General features: G+C 46.9%; 1 protein-coding gene across 5 annotated transcripts in view; it reads left to right on the top strand.

Moving 5' to 3' along the window:
* Positions 1-16,277, top strand: part of CTNNA3 (catenin alpha 3) — a 1,496,635-nt gene that overhangs the window by 387,588 nt on the left and 1,092,770 nt on the right. The gene's annotated exons all lie outside the window — the stretch shown is intronic.

Genomic DNA, 16,277 nt, shown 5'->3' with positions numbered 1-16,277 from the left:
TTTGTTCAGCTGAATTTGTTTTTAGTTAGAAATGTAAGAATATAGCTCAGACTATTGTAAAATGTCTCTTGTTCGTTGAGTTTTATATTTATTTCTTGCATAAGTAACACAAACAGGAGCCGAGGCTGTATGAACTAGATAAAGCAGAATTTATTGAGCATTTAACCTTTTTTTAATGATTTTATAAATTAAATGGTTGCACTTCCCTTTATTTGCAGAAAGTTGCATTGGTTGAGGACTCAGAATAACCTTTGCTCTATCTTGCTCCTGCAAAAACAGTGCCATGAAATAAATTGATATAGTAAATAGTCTGTTGGGACCAAATCTCATTAAATGTTTATAGTGTGGAAATGTATCAAGGAGCTTACTCAATGAATACGATCCAGAAGCATTGTAATATCTTTCATCCTTACCCACAGCTGGCAGCCTGAAAGTAACTAGAGATTTATAGGTGCAGAAACCACCAGCAGAATTAGAATGTGGTGCCTCCTAAATCATTAGCTGTATCAAGAATTTCACAATAAACTCCATATAACTAGTATGGCATTCACAATTAAACAAGGACTGGTAATGCTTGATTCTTAATAATTATATCTTAAGACTATGTTAAAAGAGTCTGCAAAGCCAGATTTTCTAATGTCTTCCAGCACTTTTGTAGCACCTGAGCAGAGGGGCTCTGAGCTGGGAGAGAGCTGTCATGCCTGACTCTTGTGCTGGTCTCTTCATCTCCCACTTCTCCAGGGCCCACAGGGCATGGTTAGACTTTAGCTGAACTGGTGTCTCAACAAGCTGGCACAAGTTAGAGAAGCCCACAAGTGGCTTCATTGAGGCTCAGCATCATCCAAATCAAACCTGAACCTCAAGGAGCTGTAACAACCTTTCTAACTCTTCAATCCTTCCTTAGCATGGAGCAGAATTTCAGTGAAGCAGAGAATCTGGGCCTAAGCATTCACTTTACCCACTCTTTTTGTTTCAAAACTTGTTTTGCTTACTGCTGACTGCATTAATTCAGATGAATCAAATGGGTCACTAACTGCTGGAGGGCTGCACCCAGAGAGTGGTGGTGGATGGGTCTTATTTGACCTGGAGGGATGTGGGCAGTGGGGTTCCTCAGGGCTCGGTCCTCGGGCCTGCACTGTTCAACATCTTCATCAGTGACTTGGATGAGGGGGTAAAAAGCACCCTGATCAAATTTGCTGATGACACTAAGATGTGGGGGGATGTGGGCACGATAGACGGGAGGAATAGGCTGCAATCAGGCCTAGACAGGTTACAGGGGTGGGCGGATGAGTACAGGATGGGTTTCAACACTGACAAGTGCAAGGTGATGCATCTGGGGAGGAAGAACCTGCAGCATACCTACAGGCTGGGGAACTCCCTTCTCATCAGTGCAGAGGCAGAAAAAGATCTTGGAGTCATCATTGATGCCAAGATGAACATGGGCCAGTAGTGTGGAGATGCAATCAGGAAGGCCAACCACATCCACAGATGCATCTCAAGCAGGTCCAAGGAGGTGATCCTCCCCCTCTATGCGACACTGGTCAGGCTACAGCTGGAGTACTACATTCAGTTCTGGGCTCCGCACTTTAGGAGGGATGTGGACAATATGGAGAGGGTCTAGAGGAGGGCCATTCACATGATCAGGGGGCAGCAGGGCAGGCCCAATGAGGAGAAGCTAAGGGACCTGAACCTGTTCAGCCTCCACAAGAGTAGGCTGAGGGGGGATAGTGGCCTGTTACAAACAAGTCAGAGGGGACCAGCACTACCAGGAGTGACTAGGAATAACGATCACAAGCTGGAAGAGGGTAGATTCAGGCTAGACATCAGGAGATGGTACTTCACTGTCAGAGCAGCTAGGGTCTGGAACCAACTTCCAAGAGAAGTGGTGCTGAGGGTCTTTAAGACAAGGCTAGACGAACACCTTTCTGGGGTCATTTGACCCCAGTACTTTTTCCTGCCAAGGCAGGGGGTCAGACTTAATGATCTGCTCAGGTCCCTTCCAACCCTACCCACTAAGAAACTATGAATTAGAGGTACAAATTGAAAAATTAACCATAGGAGACTGAGTTAAGACAGGAGTAATAGGATTTTAATGGGTAGGGAGCATTCACCTTTTTTCTGATGACAACAGACAATAAACTGTCTTAGTATCCCTGAAAATCAGACCTTCTCTATTTGGGGCTCTTTGTTTACACATCCATATTTGAAACAAAAATAATGGAAACATTATTTAGAACTAAGAACTTAGTCCCATGGAATAGATGTAGTATATGAATCATGTCATAATCTCTTCAATATACAAATAATTAACTAGATTATTTGACTGTGCCATACTACATTTTTGCATAAATATATACACAAATACTTATCCCATTTAAATACCTCTGGCTGTTCTAGTTTATGTAGGATTATTTGTGCATGCACATGTAAAATGTTCTGAGATTTAGTTGTTATGTTTTGACCTATAAAAAAGAAGATCCAGCTCAAACATAGATTAGTTTCTATTTTAGATTCCTTTTACTTTTCACTGTTGTTTGGCTCTGCTGTTTTTGCAACGATAGATATAGATATGTTGTTAATTAGCCTGGAAAGCTGAAACAGTTGCTTCAATGTTTACTGCAATCAGCTGCATTACTCTCAAATTATAAACTTGCAGTTAATTTAATAATTTGCCTCTCAAGAGAACAAAAGCTAAAAGTCTTGAAAGGGAGGAAGAAGAAGAAAATTTGAGCAGAAATTACATAAGCCAGTGCTTTCTCTGGGATTCTTTTCCAAAATTCTCATGATACAACCAATTGATATATGACAGTTTCACAGGTGCACCATCATCACTAGCAGTGGATTATGAATCAACATTCATATGTGACTAGAAATAATGGTCACAAGCTGGCAGAGGGTAAATTCAGATTAGACATCAGGAGGCACCACTTCACTGTCAGGGCAGCTAGGATCTGGAACCAACTTCCAAGCGAAGTGGTGCTGGCTCCTACTTTGGGGGTCTTCAAGACAAAGCTAGACAATCACCTTGCTGGGGTCGTTTGACCCCAGTACTCTTTCCTGCCATGGCAGGGGGTCAGACTTGATGATCTGCTCAGGTCCTCTCCAACCCTACTAACTATGAAACAATGAAACTATGTTAGGAATTACTGCAGTTTTTTTTTTTTGAGTGAAAGTAATGGAATGATGACTCAAACCAGAACTAGTAAACGATTACTCATTTCATTCTGTCCCCTAATTGACAAGGACAGCTCCTTGAGGCAGGCAAATCGCTGATAGGATTATGAAGCTTTTTCATCCAAAATAGAACTGGCTGATTTGAGGCAGTCACCTCTGGCTTCTGGAGGGTGTTCATCCTCAATCTACCCCATCCATTTGGAAGATCACATAAGTTTTCTACCAAAGTATACACATACATGCAAATGCTGCTTGCAATATTTATTATTTTCCATTTGAACTTTGACAAAAACTTTACAGGTTTAAGATGTTTGTACAGAAATGGAGAGAGGGGAATTTCTATTTGTTTTAAGTTCTTAAGTTTATTCATGGAAGCAGAGAAGCTGCTGTTTGGTTCTGGTGACTTAAAGCCTGCTCCAGCAGGCTTTAAACTTGGCTTATTGGGGGAAAGGGAAGGTGAGGGTGGAGGAAGCCTTGGACCACTAAACCAAGTGGCACCCACAAGTACAGCCCAGCCAAGACCGACGAGCAGAACAAATACCCAGGTAAGCAACAGGGGCCAGGGCAATGCTGAGATTACGGGGCCAGTGCACACATCTTCAGGAGGCCTCAAATGCCTCTACACAAATGCTCGTAGTATGGGAAACAAGCAGGAGGAACTTACGGTCCTGCTAGCTGACACCAAGCCAGACATAGATGGGCTCACAGAAATGTGGTGGGACCCAACACATGACTGGGCAGTGAATATTAAGGGCTATAGCCTGTAAAGGAGGGACAGGACAGGGAGGAAAGGTGGGGGTGTGGCACTCTACATTAAGGAGGAATAAACATCCTCATCAAGTAGCACAGAGTCAGAGGAGGGGCACACTGAAGTGCTCTGGCTTAGAATACAAGGCAGTCAAGGGGAAAGAGACTTAACAGTGGGGGTCTACTACAAACCACCCAACCAAGGGGAGGAGCTAGACAAGGAATTCTTAAGTCAGCTCACGGAGGTAGTTAGGTCAAAAGACGTGGTCATCATGGGTGACCTGAACTTTCCAGACATCTGCTGGAAAGAGCAGTTAGCCAGTTCTGACCACTCACGTAGGTTCCTAGCCAAAATGCAGGACCTCCATCTAACCCAGGAGGTGCACAGCCCCACCAAAGGAGATGCCCTGTTGGACCTGGTGCTGGCCACGGGTAATGACCTGGTGAGGGGGCTGCAGGTGCTCGACCACTGGGGCGACAGCTGGAATTCATCATCCAGCACAAGATGGCAAAGGCCTGCAGCAAGGCAGAAGCCCTAGATTTTAGGAGGGTCGACTTCAGTGAGCTAAGGAGAATAGTTGGGGAGGCACTGAGGTCCTGGAGGGGAGGGGAGTCAGGTGTCCAAGAAGAGTGGTCACTTCTTATGGAGATGATCCTCCATGTCCAAAGGGAGGTAATTCCAACACAGATCAAAGGCAGCAGGAGGGTGCAAAAGCCCCCATGGCTCACCAAAAGCATCTGGGAATGTCTCCTAACTAAAAAGGAGGCATACACCCAATGGAAAGGAGGAGCCATCACCAGGGAGGACTATACTGCAGTTGCTTGGGGCTGCGGGGGGGCAGTCTGGAAGGCCAAGGCAGAGATGAAACTGGGACTAGCTACCCGGATCAAGGACAACAAGAAGTCCTTTTTTAAATACATAAGGGGCAAAAAGAAGGTACCAGGTAACGTGGGCCCCTGCAAGACACGCTAGGAAATCTGGTCATCACACCAGATGATAAAGCTAACCTATTTAACAGCTTCTTTGCCTTCATTTTCCTGGGCAGGGACCGAATCAGCCCTCCCACCAGGACCCTCTTAGGCCCCAGGGGAGGTGCACCTAGGTCAAGGGTCAGTGAGGATATAGTCAGGGAACTTCTGGAGGGACTGGACATATTTAAATCAGCTGGTCCAGATGATCTCCACCCCCAAGTGCTGAGGGAATTATCTGAGGTCATTGCGGGACCCCGGCACGGTTTTACAAGCACTCGTGGTGCTCTGGTATGGTGCCAGAGGACTGGAAGAGGGCCAACGTGGTTCCCATCTTCAAAAAAGGGAGGAAGGAGGGCCCAGGAAACTATAGGCCAGTTAGTCTTACCTCAATCCTGGGTTAGCTTTTTGAGAGAATTATCCTGGCATATGTCCACGAGGGGCCAGTGGGGGAGGTTATGCTTAGGGGCAACCAACACAGATTCATTAGAGGCAGGTCCTGTCAGACCAACCAGGTGGCCTTCTATGACCAGGTCACAAAATCCTTTGATGCAGGGGTAGCAGTGGACACAGTCTTTCTGGACTTTAGGAAGGCCTTTGGCACTGTCTCTCACCCCATTCTCATTAAAAAACAGGGGGACTGTGGTGTTGACACCTACACAGTCAAATGGGTCGCTAACTGGCTGGAGGGCTGCACCCAGAGAGTGGTGGTGGAAGGATCATTTTTGACCTAGATGGATGTGGGCAGTGGGGTTCTGCACGGCTCGGTCCTTGCCCTGCACTGTTCAATATCTTCATCAGTGACCTGGATGACGGGGTAAAAAACACCCTGTTCAAATTTTCTGATGACATCAAGATGTGGGGGGATGTGGGCATGGTAGACGGGAGGAATAGGCTGCAATTGGACCTAGACAGGGTACGGGGTGGGCAGATGAGAATAGGATGGGATTCAACACCAACAAGTGCAAGGTGATGCACCTGGGGAGGAAGAACCAGCAGCATACCTACAGGCTGGGGAACCCCCTTCTCATCAGTGCAGAGGCAGAAACAGATCTTGGAATCATCATTGATGCCAAAATGAACATGGGCCGGCATTGTGGGGATACAGTCAGGTAGGCCAAACATACCTTGTCATGCATCCACAGATGCATCTCAAGCATGTCCAAGGAGGTGATCCTCCCCCTCTATGCAACACTGGTTAGGTCGCAGCTGGAATACTGCATCCAGTTCTGGGCACCACACTTCAGGAGGGATGTGGACAACATGGAGAGGGTCCAGAGGAGGGCCACTCACATGATCGGGGGCAGCAGGGCAGGCCCTATGAGGAGAGGCTACGGGACCTGAACCTGTTCAGCCTCCACAAGAGAAGTCTGAGGGGGGTTCTAGTGGCCTGTTACAAACTAGTCAGAGGGGACCAGCAGGCATTGGGGGAATCCCTGTTCCCCCGAGCACTAACCAGAAGTGACTAGAAATAACAGTCGCAAGCTGGCAGAGGGTAGATTCAGACTAGACATCAGGAGGCGCTACTTCACTGTCAGGGCAGCTAGGATCTGGAACCAACTTCCAAGCAAAGTGGTGCTGGCTCCTACCCTGGGGGTCTTTAAGACAAGGCTAGATGAACGCTTTGATGGGGTTGTTTGATCCCAGTACTCTTTCCTGCCATGGCAGGGGGTCGGACTTGATCTGTTCAGGTCCCTTCCGACCCTACAAACTATGAAACTATGAAACTTCCCCATTCCTTCAAAAATGTAAAGCAGCTCTACTGTGGAACATTTAGTTGAAGAGTTCTTTATTTTTAGTTTTGTAGAACTATATAAGCTATATCGCAGGCCTTCCCTGTGAAGTCCCTGGTGAAATCCTGGAACAGTAAAGTTTACAGGCGTTTTACCATTGACTTTGCTGGATTCATTATTTCACTGCCACGTGCATGAGGGATTGTGGTGCACATGATAGTTAGTTCTGAGGCGATCAGGGCCATCCATTTGAAACAGCCAAGAAGATTTATTGTGGAAAAGGACAGTATTGTCAGTAAATTTATACTGATAAATGTGTAACATAACCAAAAGTCTGACTGTTCACTTCCGAAAAGGTAATGGAGTACAAAACGCAAGTAGGGCTTTATACAGAAAATAACTAATTTGATAATTTCCAGGTTGTTTTTCTTTCTGCTTTTTAATAGGGGTGTATGAAACAGGCCCTATTCAATTTGGATTTGGATTTGGATTTGGATTTGGCTCAAATCGGGGACAGTGATTTGCTTCATTAATTTGGATCACTGTCCCCGATTTGATTCAGCTGAATCCAAATCTGAATATTCGATGCTGATTTGGAGAATTGGCAATTTGACTGTAAACACAGCTTTAAATGGTTTTTTTACATACCTAAAGGTACCAGGCTCAGAATGTTGCAATGCTGGGGTGGATGGAGCATCCCACAGGAGTGCGGGGGAGCTCCTCATGTGCTTGGTGGTGAACCCGGAAGTGGACTGGAAGTACACAGCCCCCTGTGTGCTCCCCTGGCTTGGTGATCAGCTGCTGGGGGACCCTGGGTGCCCCCCACACCGGGAGGTACCAGTTACCAAACTGGGGAGATGTGAGGGCCCCCCAGCATGCTCCCTGCTGGACCTGGAAGTGGACCAAAAGTGCTTCTGGTCCACTTCTGTTTCTGCTGCCAAGTGCACTGGGGAGCCCCCTGTATTTCTGTGAGACACTCTATCTGCCCCACCATCACAGCATTCACGAACCACCTGCTATCTAGAGGTATGTAGAAAAAACATTTAAAGCTGTGTCTATTTCTGAATCGCCGGATCTTTTAGAATCTCTCCAAATCAATTCAGAGGGTTCCAATTTGATTTGGAGAATTGAAAGGGTCCTCTGATTCAATTTGGATTTGGAGATTCAGCCACTGAATCAGGCCAAATCTCTGCTGAATCGAATCAGGGACTGAAGCTTCGCAGAGCCCTACTATTTAATGCCTCCATTGCTGGATGAGAAGAGTGTTCATGTTTAAAGGCATTGGATCCTTTCTCCTTCTTACACTAGAACATTTAATTCATTCAGGATTCCTGGCTTCAGAACTCCTTGGGGTGTATACAGAAGTTACATTTTTTATGTGATGAGGCCCTCAAAAGTGCTCTGTAGCCATAACACAACCAAAGTTCATGGCTGCAGTGTCCTTTTAAAATAGTTGAATGCACGGATATTTAACCTTTGTCTGATGTAGTATCAGACAGGGTGCTCTAAGACAGAGCTCCTTTGGGAACCTATGTACAGGTTCCCTGTGAGGGTTAATTTTGGGTGATTCTGCCCAAATCCCATATGGATTTTCAGGACTGGGTTGGTGTTTGCATACCCCTGTCTCCTCTCCATGAGTCAGTGGGTTGGTGAAAGGGAAGCACACCTGCTGCATGTGCTCCCTCCAGTTATCCCAGCTGAGGTGTTGGGGGGAGTGGAGCTGGGCTTGCATGGTGGGGGATGGGATCTCCTATGCCCTCTGCATGAATCTTGACAGTGGCAGAGGCTGCTATGTCTGGAGCTGGGACAGGGAAAAGAATGGAGGCCCCCTACCTCATGGGCCCAGCCTGGCTCCCCCCAAGACCCCAGCAGAGGTAGCCAAGCTAGACTTGCAAGGCAGGAGGGGCTCCGTTCTCCCTGCCTGCTGTGTGAGCATCTTGACAGCAGCAGAGGTTGCTGCACCTGGACCTGGGGTAGGGGGAGGGAAATGGAGCCCCCCCCCACCTCATAGATGTGGTCTGGCTCTCCCTGATGAGGTTTTGGGAGGGAGCTGGGTTAGGTCCACATGTTGAGTAGCTCCATTTCTCCCCCTGCCCCAGCTCCAGATGTAGCAGCCTCTGCCTCTGTCAAGATCCTTGTGCATGGAGAAGAGAGCCAACACCTGCTGTGTGGGCTTGGCCCGGCTCCTCCCAAGATCCCAGAAGGGGTAGTTGGGGGTGGGGCACACAGCAGGCCCCTCTCTCTCCCCTTCAGCTACTGCTGACAGCTGCCAACTGGTGGGAGGGGAGCCAGGGAGAGGGGCAGTCTAGCAGCTTCCTGGGAGGCTGCTGGAGCACCCTTACCTGCTGGCCTGCATCAGTGCAGGCAGGCCCTGAGTCCCCAAGACCCAACAGGCAAATGTCTATTAGGTTCAATGGCTCCCTAACCCATGGCACTTTGTGTAAAGAAACATAGTTAAAGCATCTTCCCAACAGGCTGCCTGACTTTTTGTATACACTTCTAGTTCCTTTCCAGTTTAGAAAAAGTGTGGTTTTTGCCACCAATTGTAGAGGGGAAAAATGAACTTCTATCATTGTCTCATAAAAGACTAAACTAATGTTCTCCAAGCTAGGAAGGACCCCAGAGTAGTTAGAATAGAATTTTTTGCTGTATTCCAGCATATGTACTAGCAAAACGACTACATACTCTCTGGGCAACTAGATATGTGATGGACCTCTGCTTCAACATATGTTAATTAGCATGTATTGGAGCAGACTCGATTAATTGAGTCTGTTGGAGCATGCTAATTAGCATGCTCCAGCAACCTCCACATCACATGTACGGGGCGTTAGCTCTCAGAGCTGCTCTACTTAAAGTGCCCCCCCACACTACCTTGGAGGACATGTATAGATGCCCTCTGTGACACAGTGGTACAGTATATAGGACAGTGATGGTTGTAAATTAGCTATTTGAATGAATTACTTTAAATATTTACTCTTTTATTTGTATATAGACTCCTTTTACTAATTGTGTGCACACTTTGGAAGGTGTTTATTATACTAGCCAATTGCCTGTCAAGAATGTTGGGGGGGGAGTGGGCAAGGATGGACCCCTAGGCCCCCCCATCTGGGCCCATTCCCCCTTCCCACCTGCTGCTTGGGGTCTGGGCCTGCTCTCCTCCTCTCTGTTGCAGAGGTGGGGGGAATGGAGGAATGGGCTTGAGGATGATATTGGGGAGCAGGGTTGGGGGAGGAGTGGGCCTGGGCCTGATGGTGGGAGAAGGCTTGCTCCTCCATTCCCCCTGCAGCTGCTGTGTTGGGTTGGCCTGGCCTGGCCAGGCTCACTGCTCCCCCCCTCTCCCCTCACACTACTATGGTGGGCCAGCTTTTCCCCTGGCTTGTGCTTGCTCCCCGCCCCTGCGTCAGGCCCAGGCCCAGTCCTCCCCTGGCCCCACCATCACCACCAATGCCACGGTGTACCCACTCAGTCCTGCTCACACTGGGCCAGCTCAGAGATGGGAGGAGCAGGCAATGTGGGGGAGCGGGGTGGGGGATGAGTGGGCCCAGGCCCAAGTGGGGGAAGAGTCCCACTCCTTCCATCCTCCAGCTGCTTCCGTGGCTGCATTGGGCTGGGTCAGGCCGTTATCCCCCGCTACCATAGCAGACCAGCTTTTTCCCCACTCAGGCCCACTCTCCTCCCACATTACCTGCCCCTCCCCCACTACCTCTGCGGCATGCCCGCTATTGCCCCCACTGCCATCACATTGTCCTGCATTTGGCCCTCCAGGCGGTGATGATGGAAGGGGGGAAGGGTGGGTCGAAGCCAGCACCAGTGGCCTCACCCCCCCATGGTGTTCAAACCCCACTCTCCCCCATGCCACTGTTGCCATCACCTGCAAGAGGTAAGGGAGGGGCAAGGCCCACCCCCCTCTTCCGCTTCATTGTCGCCATCTGCAAAGAGCAGGGCAGGGGGGCAGGGCCAGCACTGCTGGGCTTGCGCCCCCTGTTCCATCCACTCCTTTGCCCCTGCCTCCAGGGAACAGGGCAGGGCTGCACTGGCCTTGCCCCACCCTCTGTCTCCTGTATGCCCACCATCATGGTGGTGCTCCACTGCCACCAACTCCTGTTAGACTGCTTGTTTGCACTCCTATTTGCTGTCTGTTATGGACAGACAGACAGACTGACTTAAGCTTTTATAATATTAGAATATTTATCAGTGGGTGTTGCCTTTGTGAGCAATCAGAATAATTAAAACCTAGGTAAGACAGTGATTAAATATCTTTAAAAACATAGATCCCATTTCTGAAAACTGTGTAGATGCTGCGTTTTAAATCATTTATTCATGCAGCATGTAGTGGTGACAGGTGAAAGGTGTTAATTTCCTCTGGATTTTAAGTCTCTGATGGCACTGCTTACCATGTAAATGCAAACTTTTTTACTGCATTTCCTTGATTTCCCATGAAGTCCTTCAAAACAGGGTGGTACTTTTTACCTGTTACTACTGAGCATTAAATATAGCTCATTTTAACAAATGAACCTTGTGCTGGATAACTGCTTTTAGTTATGCTGTTCTCCATGTAAATTTTGTGCAATTTTCCTTTGCATTCAAGTGTAATCCAACTAGCAGGAGAAAGCTATAGCAAAGAGCTAATTATGAGCGAAAATAGAAATGCTTCATGATTACATTTCTAATGTGATTACATTTCTATGCTGTTCAAGTAAACCAAAACAATCTGCCCATCCCTTTTGGCACAAGTGTGTCTCCAGAGCTATTTCCTTTCTTCTGTGCTAACAGGGATCTTAGAAGTGAGCATAGTAATTTGAATACCATTTAAAATGCTGTTGCAATACTTCTGATTGTCCAGACAGTCAAATAAATATCTCTATTTTCCCCTCAAAGTAGTGAAAGAAAAAACTATGTTATAGGGAGAAGAGTTGAGTCAAATGTTCAGAACTAAATACAGTGTTCCTCAATCATCCCAACCAGGTGGCTATCTGGCATAGGGTTCTCCATGACTAGGGTAGGAGATGTGTCTCTAGCATACTTTCCCTTCCAAATCTGTAAAGTTTATCTGCATAGAATAATGCTGATATCCTCAACATTATTCTATACATGTTCCAAATGGTGAATTCCATTTACCAACTTGGAGCTGGGAGTCTGGCACAGGAACAAGCAGGACATTACTTTCTGTCTTCTCTCAGGATTTCCAGAGCCACAGGCCTTGGGCTTCATAGAAGTTCTAATCCTTCTGAGGGTTCATGAGATAATGATAGAATGAAAAAAGAAAAATATTTTAATGACAATTGCAGAGAGCTGCATCCATCTTGAATCTTTGGCTTTCTTTTTGCACGAGGTTCATCTTTCCATTTCCGTACAACACTACCCATTATAAAGGGCCATCTCTAAATTATAACTTTTTATTCACACATCATTACATTTCCCTCCTCATCAAAACAATGGCCCTTCTTGTATATCAACATCCACAATCCATATTCTCAACATGGCAATCCCAATCCCCTAAACTGGGGATGAAAGTTACACATAAACCAGTTTAAGTGATCGGAAACCTAGTTAAACCTGTAACAGAACAGAAGTTTCATGCATATAAACTACTTTCAAAATGGCCAAAACCAGTTTAAGATAAACCTGGTTGGATGTGGTATCAGACCTAACTGATTTAGGTCAAACCGGTTTATGGAACTTCTGCTCCAGATACCTTTCTGGTTCAAGTTAACACACAACCCCCCACCATCCCAGGATGGTTTGCAATGCTGGGCTGTGCTGTCTGCTCCAGTGGAGCAGGGACTTCTTGCTCCTCTGCTAACTAGCCTGCTTCCTATCTATGTCCATCAGCCCATAGGGATGAGGGGCAGGGGAAGAGACACCTAGACCCTCCTAGTCCAGGTCTACACAGTTTGTGCAGGGGGGAAACCCCTGTGGTGGGGGCTTTTCAGTCCTCCACAGCCCTCCCCTCACTGGGGGAATTCCCCACCTCCCCCTCCCCTGCACAGATGCTTGCCTTAGCAGTTGCCACAGGAGGGAGGAGGAAGGAGTTCCCAAACCCCAGGGGTGCTGGCACCAGGGACCTCCAACCTCAGACGGTTTCCTTTACCCTGGACTGGGGTCCCTAGCTGGGCATAGCTCTGAGGAACCAAGGGGAATTTCCCTCCTCTCCTTTCCCAGCTGCTGATTGCTTCAAGTGCTGCTACAAGATGGGAGAAGGAGTCCTCTGGACTGCCTGTGCAGCTCAACATGGGGGGCACCAGAGAGCCCCTGCCTTGGGTGGCTTCCCCCTACTCCAGCCCAGGATCCCACAGTCTGGGGCAGCCCCAAGCAGCTGAGGGGAATTCTTCCTCCTGAACCCTGCAGCTGTTTGCCTTAGCTGCTGCAAGTCTCAGGTACAGCCCAGGGCAGCCTCAGGGAGCTGAGGGAAATTCTTAAACTCTTCTGCAGCTGTTTGCCTTAGACTTGGCTCCCCAGTCTAAGGCCTGGGCTGGGGAACTCAGGCTGGGAGAAACCCCCCGAGGGGGAGGCTTCTCCGAGGTAGGCCAGCACCTGGACAGGGGACTCCTCAATCCCTTGTGGTGGAACAGCAAGGGGGTGGGGGCAATCTGGGATGGCCCCACTTGCCTGGGCTCACACTGGCCAGAGGGTTGGGAGACATGCTGAAGTACCACCCAACCTACTGGCCTGGATCAGTGCAGGCCCCTCCTGCTTTTCCCAACTGCAAACTGAACATGAGTTCAGTTGGTTATCAGTTCAACCTATGCAGCATAGAAGAAGCTGTGTACATTGAGTCGATTCTGCCTTAGGCTTTTTGACTGTCTGTACCTAGCCCTAGAGAGGAGAGGTTACCAGCACATCACTCTGGAGTGAATCTTCTCTATAAAATGCATGTTTTATTAGCTTGAGCTTTTCACAGACAGCCAGGTCTAAAATTGGTTTAACATGCTTAGCTACCACAATGAATGGGAGTTTGTATGTGATATTTTTGCATCTGATGCTCACTACATATCTTGCTTTCACAGATAGGTTTGCTTTTGAATAACCCATTCCTTTTATTTTTGTTGTTCTCCATTTGGTCTTACTCTCAGCATTTTATAATTATTTTGATGCACACTGTTTCCCAGAGAGGTTGTGAACTCTTCATCCTTGGAGGGTTTTAAGACAAAGCCTTGGCTGAGATGATCTAGTGGTCCTGCTTTGATCAGGAGGTTGGACTAGACAACATCCTGAGATCCCTTCCAACCTTAATTCTCAATAATTTTATGATTCTATATGATTCTATTAACCCAGGCCCCAGTATCCAGTTTGTGTGGAATAATGGTTTCATTCACATACATCCGTATTCTCCAGTCCATCTACACAATTTTGCTTGATACTAATAGTTCTACTTAGAATTCAGCCAAGCTGGGTTGAGTTCTATGTATCTATGCTAATACATGTTCAGAGAACTCAATCAAGGTGTGCATTTGACATACACATTTGGGATCTTTAGCATTTTGCTACACGATTATTTTGATCACAGTTCTAATGGCTTCCTAAAGCGAGAACATTTTGGAGCCATTCTGCAACCTGCACTTCCTGCAGAATTGGCTATAGTACACAGTGGGTGTGTCTACATGTCTATACAAGAGGAGCATGCCACTACAGTGACATAGCTGGCAATTACATGTAGACACATAGAATAGCTTTTTGCTACATCTCTGTAGCGCACCATATGGCGACATAGCACATCACAATGTCACTGTAGGGTGATGTGTAGATACACCCAGGTAGATACACCTCAAGCAGCTGCTTTCTTTGCACATGGTTTTGTTCTCTGATATGATCTTTTCTGGCTACATTCTTCTGCATGTAAGGCATGGAAAAACCCTTTCTTATAGATGCAGACCTTTAGCTTGAGCTTTCACCATTTCTTCTGCCCTGAATATCTGGAGTGTGTTGTCTAGGGTTAAACTGGTTGCACAAAGCAGTCTTCTCTCCTAGCTCATGGTCTTTAATGGTACAAGCTATTCCATTTCTGATCAGAAACTGCAACTCACTACAGGCCTTGCTGAGTTTCCTTAACACTGTGACATATTGGACTATTGTTTCATAAGGTTTTTTCATAGGTCTCATTTCTTTGTGGCACATAATGGGCTCCTATACATATGTAGGGAGCCTGCTCCAATGCACTGGATTTCTGTACGCAGATTATTTTCTGTATATAGGATTCATTTAATTGAAGACAAGTATTAAAAACAACAAGCAGAGTTTTCAAATTGTCCAACTAATTGTCACTTTATCACTATTTTATCCTGTGATATGACTCTGTCATAAATTTTGCACCTATGGAATTTTCAGGGCTAGACAGTTGGGTCTAGATTGCTAAGGCTAGGTACAAACATTACACTTAATGTATGTTAAGAGCATAGAGAGCTCTTTAAAGCCATAACAGAACAGATGTTCACATGAGGGCCCCCCCACAGCTTGTTGACTTATGTCTTGGTGGGGAGTCAGGCTGGGTCTGTGTGGCAGAGGGGCTCCCTTCCCCCCAGCCCAGTGAAAAGCCAGGCCAGGCAGCCTTGTGTTTCAGCTCTTGGTTGCAGCTGTCTAGAGGCTGGGATGTGGGGGAAGGGAGCTCCCCTTGCCATGTGGACCCAGCCTGGTCCTTCTCCAAGATGCTACCCAACAAGCAAGCCCTTAGGGGGCCCTTGCAGTGCGGGGCTCTGTTGCCTCCCTCTCTCCTCTAGCCACTGCTGACAGTTGCCAACTGGTGAGGGAGGAAGGCAGGGTTGGGGAGAAAGGTTGCTCCAGCAGCCTCCTGGGATGTGTGTGGGAGTATCCTCTGTCTGCTGGCCTTGGTCAGTGCAGGCAGGCACTGAGTTCCCCCTCCCCTCTACTGAATAGCGAATGTCTGTTTGCTTCATTCCTGCTCTAACTTATAGTTAGTAAAGTGCAGTTAAGTAAAGTGCAATGGAGTGCTTCTGTCAGAGGCTTTTTGAATGCCTGTAGTTAGCCTAATATATTTTAAACAAAACCTCAGAACATTAACACCACCCTATCTCTATACACACACAAGTATTTTGCAGCTTGCTTATTCAGTCTCTTGAAATAGGAGTGCTATGCTTTTCTTTTTTGCCAGTCAGTTGCCACATTGGCCTGAAAATCAAAGCCTGATCACATAATCCAAGATGGCTTTTTAAAGCCAAAGGCAAACACTGCTGATTTTCTCCTTGAATTTAAAAATCCAGACTTTAAGAGGCCAATCTTGTGAGGTGTTGAATATCCCCTGGCTTTAAAATGAAATTGAAAATGAGGGCAGAGAAGGGAGGTGACAAAGAGGCATATATCCTTTATGAAATACATTTTGAAGAAAAAATTGAAAGAAGAAAAGAGAGTAGTTTAGTAGACAGAGGGATAGATAAAGGATAAAACCATTTTCCATTAATGTAAATGACAAAACTTGCCAATAAAAGAGAGGTGGCAACCCGGAACTCAAGAGACTGGTGTTCTACTTCTTGTTCTGCTGCACACTTCCTATAAGGCCTTGGCCAAGTAACTTTGTGCCTCAGTTCCCCATCTGTAGAAAGGACATGATGACACTCCCCTACTTCAGAGTGGAGTCAAGAGGATAAACAAATAAAGAATAAATGGCAGTCAGTTACTACCATGGTGGGGAACCAAACTATT

Source organism: Crocodylus siamensis, chromosome 7, assembly GCF_052110815.1.
Source record: "Crocodylus siamensis isolate JL-2025a chromosome 7, ASM5211081v1, whole genome shotgun sequence".
NCBI classification, from domain to species: Eukaryota; Metazoa; Chordata; order Crocodylia; family Crocodylidae; genus Crocodylus; species Crocodylus siamensis.
Note: the sequence above shows the minus strand (reverse complement) of the source record. Positions and strands in the feature narration are given on the sequence as shown.